The sequence below is a fragment of the Cicer arietinum genome, chromosome 1 (assembly GCF_000331145.2).
Source record: "Cicer arietinum cultivar CDC Frontier isolate Library 1 chromosome 1, Cicar.CDCFrontier_v2.0, whole genome shotgun sequence".
In the NCBI taxonomy this organism is placed as follows: domain Eukaryota; kingdom Viridiplantae; phylum Streptophyta; class Magnoliopsida; order Fabales; family Fabaceae; genus Cicer; species Cicer arietinum.
The window spans coordinates 24526056-24531211 of NC_021160.2; positions in this window are offsets into that span (position 1 = coordinate 24526056).

Here is a 5156-nt window from a genome sequence, read left to right on the forward strand (position 1 = left end):
TCCACAATTTTTAAAATATATAAAAAATCTATTATTCCAGAAATCACATAGTTTTAGATAAATGTGTCTTACGATTTGAACCAATTATTTATTAGAACAAATGTGTATGATTAACACATGAAATCTCGATACAATTGATTGAATTATAAATTTGAGACGTTTGATAAGGTTTTTTGTCTCATATCCTTTTCATGAGAATTTAAGAGTCTAACCCTTTGTCTCATATCATTTTCATGAGAATTTAATAGTCAAACTCTTAAACTCTATAAAGTATTCCACTTCATTCTCAAATTGGTAGATTACATTTAAAAATGCATCAATAATTATGCATTACAACAAATATATGATATATGTCTATTAAGAGAAAACCTCATCCTACCATTTTTATTCTTATGGTCCAAATTCTTTTATCCATTTGAGATGTATCTACTATCAAATACATCAATTACTCATATCTTTTGTTGCTCCATCACTTTGTTACTATATTTTCCACAAGTTGCCACATTTGAGCATAAATCTTGTTTCTTTGGTGTCGACTCTTTCTTGTCCAGTTATGCTAACCTTTGAATTAGTTGGATTATATTGTTGAGATTAAGAATTAGTCAGGAAAACGGATGACTGCTCTCAATTATGATATCTTTTTTCTTCAAATGATTATATTGAGGAATGAACTTTTTCCCTCATATATGAGTTCATTAGCTACTTCAAAGAGTGTTAAGTACGATGTATTGTGTTTAAGCTACTGAACTAAGGATGCATAAAGTAAAGTAAATTGATAAAAAGATAAATAATGCATAAAAAAATTGTTTGATTGATTAAGTGTGTCTAAAATTATTACAAGTACTAGTATTTATAGCCAAAGCTTATCCTATTGGCCATAAGTTGTGGCCCATAGAAATATAGCCTCCCTCAACTTATTACGCAGGTAATGCATGATAACTTCCTTTTGAGGGAATTCGTGTATCCCTACAATCAACCCATCTTTCCTATCTTTTCGATATGTCATGTTGATAATATTCGCATGTGCCTTTTCATGGAATCGTATTTATGTGTTGATCGTTAGTAGTATTAAAAATGTGGAAGATGAGTGCAATTGTCAAAATATCAAGTTAAGAAACATTTATCAATTGCCAGATTTTGGAACGTTTTTCTTTGCTAAGATGTGACTAATTCCTAACTCTCTACAACCTTTGTAGGCTTTTATAAACTAGATAAATATTCAACAAACTCATATTCGGTTGTTTCTTGTACACCTTATCCTACTTTGACTAAGGAGAATTTGGCTACCAAAAATTTGACTATATGTTATTTTAGTTAACAAATTATTTATTTTTAGGAATAAATAGTGTTGAATTAAAAATAAAATTGCTAGATCCCGTCTTGCTTTTTTAAAAAAAAAGATAAAAGTAAAAATGTTCTCAAATCCCAATAATAAAAATTTCTCACAAAGAGAAAGGGAAATATAATAACTTTAAAAAAATAAAATAGATGAATTAGGAGCATATTTAACTGTTGATAAAAAAAATATTTATTTCTCCATTATTCATTAAAGGAAAAAATTACTTGTTATAGTTGATTTGTTTTTTTATCCCTTTGCATGACCTTCATTTCTTTATTCCATCTAGCAAAATCTATCTGGCACCATTACAACCTTTATAGACTCCAACCGTTTTGCATGTTTGTAAATTTAATTATGAAATTTTGATCAATCTATAAGTCTATGGTAATTTATTTTCTTGGGAAATTTGAGTGCTATATTTACTTTACTATTAGAAGATGAAAATGTCACTTTGAAAGAGCAAATTTCAAAACGTGAAGTCGAAGTAAAAAATTCAAAAGCTCCAAATCAAAAGAAGCATTTTAACAAAAATAAATCATCTTTAAAAAGATTTATCATAAGTCTAAGAAACAAAATTGGTCCCATGATACCAAAGAAAAACATTCTAAGATCTAACTTTCAAGGTCCCAATAAAATTTGGGTAGCTATGACTCAAATAATTTCATTTGTAGGAACATTTGCAAGCATCATCAAGCAATTTGATGATCCATGTATTTATGAGAACGATTCATTCCTTTTCACATTATCGATTAAAGGTTTAATCTCTTAAGTTATTCTCTAAAAAGTAAAAAAATTAAGCACGTATATTTCTTATATCAATAGTTATGAGGTTTGCTTTTAAGGTATTGATATATTTCAATCTATCCATGAATTTTACATGTAGTTATATTTGTAGAGCTTCTTGAATCTAAATATCTGTCATATCTAAAGTTGGTTTATAGAATTACATTTATATATTTTAACAGGTAGAATTCTTGATCAATGTATATGCTTTGTTATATTAATTTTCATATTTTTACTGAATTTTAACAATATAAGTCGACTTACATAGTGGAAAATCGACTATAGATCTTTAGTTTTCAAAATAAATTTTATATGGTCTTGTAAACCGACTAACTCATGTTGCAAATTGACATACACAAATTCAAAAACGAAAACCGAAACGTTTTCATTGAAACACACACAATAAACGTCATTTAACACACCTCTCACCTTCTCAACTAATATTTTCTTTCAAGACCCCAAAAACAAACACAAAATCCCTCATTTCCCCTCTCCATCAACACAAACCCATTTTCCCACTTTCAAATCATCTTCATCAAAACCCATCATCCTCTATTGTTGCTTCATTTTTAGCTTCTCAATATAGAGGATAACATGTGGTGTCTGAAAGTGGTGTCCAAGTTTGGTTTTTTACACTTCTCACAAGGTAACATCACTATCCTACTTTGTGTGTATTCCGTTTGGTTAGTTGAGAAATTGTTGAGTATAGTTGATAGCATTGCTAAGAAGAAAGGTTTGTTCAAGTTTGGATTGTTTTGGAAAATAAATTCCAGGCATTGTTAGTATTTTTGGGTTGTTCACCAAAAGGTGATTTTTTTTTCTTGTATTAAAATAGAAGTTCCTAGATAAAAGATAACCACTACTAAGAGAAAACAAAAAGAATGTTCTTCTTCAACCGCCTCAATTTTGGATTTTATGTGGCTGTTCACTAAAGAAGAGGACTTTGAGCGCTTTAATGATCAATTATTTCATAAGAATGTGATAACACCACATTTTATTCATTTGGAGTAATTTTTATGAGTTAATTTCAAATGAATGAATGGTTGAATTTTGGAATGTTACTTTTGAGTTTTAGAAAACTATTTAAAAATCACAATTTATGTCACTGAAGATATTACTAGGTTGAGTCGCGGACTAGATCGCTCTTTTTAAGACGTTTCGCGGCACTGCCCCAAGTTGTGCAAAGCAGACTATTAGCCACGAAGTCCCCAAGATAAAACATCTCAGATTCATTGTATCAAAGTTCCATTGGACCGTAGAAAACCGTTCGAGAATTAAAGTCACTATGACAGTTAAGTCACTGTCAATATGACAATTAAAGTCACTCTCTCTCAATATGGTACTATGACCATTCATAACTACGACATAATAACTGCTCAAAAAGACAAAAAAAAAAAAAAATAACAAAGGGACTACCGCTCTAAAAACAAACGAACTATGACATAACAACCGCTCTAAAAACCGAAGGAACTACGGTATAACAACCGCTCTAAAAATCGAAGGGACTAAGCATAACAATTGCTCTAAAAACGAAGGGACTACGACATAACAACTGCTCTAAAAATCGAAGGGGCAGAAAGAAAGGGGAGAAGTGGCTCAAAAATTAGGCAAGCAGAATATAAAAGGGAGAAAAGAGAAAGTTGAGAAATGCATCCAACTTTGGTGTACTTTTCACAATAGTTTTAAACTCATTATATATTAATGGAAGCAAACTCACATATGTTTTCTAAATAATGTGGGACTTTAGTATGTATACAGTTGAAACTACACAAAATATGATAGTTTTCTAATGTGGGATTTCAAAAAAAATTCTTTCCAATGTGGGACTTGAATTTTAAAAAACATGTTTCTTCCCACTTGAATTTACAACAAATATTTCTTTCCAATGTGAGACTTGAACAAATTTTTAAATTCACACAATAACATTACTACAAATTTCTTTCCAACAGGAGCGTTTTGATTTTATCTCTTTGAAAGACATACCTCACTTCTGGATCCTTCAAATGGATACACCATTACTACAATATCCAAAATAGGATACATAAGATATTGGAGGAATGTTGGTGAAAAAAGGTATTTCTGAAGAAAAAGTAAATGACTATGTTGAGAAGGATGATGTCCCCGCTCAAGAAAAGATCCTTGAGAATGCTGAGGGTCCTTTCTGAAGCTACTCCTACTTTGTTTACTGGTGTTGAAGCTCGTATTATGTAGTGCATGAATTGGTTTGAGAATCAGATGTTTTGTCAATTTGAAGGCTTTCACTTGGACTCTCAACAAAACTATGCAGCCTTAAGGGAGGAAGCCATAGCTGACATGGCAGCCACGAAGGAGCGTTTGTATGATTGTTAGACTTAAGGTGATTCAAGATGGAATCATGGACTTTCGAGACTCGTGTGAATCAATTCAGCGGGTTTATATGTAAATTCACAAGACCTGCAAAGTTAACTTTTGACGGTTACAAATTGGTTATGTCAATTAAGATGCATGGTACTTCGGACAACCAATGCATGTCTCTTTATATATTCATCTCAACCTTCATTGTAACAAAGAATATTTCCACTTATTCCTAAATTTTCATGTATTTAAGATCATAATCTAGATTAAACATTTTTTATTATTTATGTTTTGTTTTTTATTGACTCTTTGAGTGACTACCTTCAAGAGATGGGACATCTCTTGTTGCGATGATTGTTCCAAACATTGAATATTGAAGATATATCGATTTTCTTTGAATTGATGTTCTAAAGAAGAATTTTCTTTAGGGTCTAGAGTGGGATTTATACAAGGTTCTATCTTGCAAGATTGAAGGAGTATCTTCATCTTGAAAATAATGATTCAAATTATATCTTGAAGGGTGTTTCAAGAGATCTGGTTCAGAGCATTTAGGAAAAAGGAATTGGTGTAAAAGTCTTGTAACAATTATCGACGAATCTTGTACACATTCTCTTGATATAAAAGGAATAAACTCTCATTTCTTCAATGGAGAATGAATTTACTATGCATGTGAAGACAAAGTAGAATAACTAATATTAAA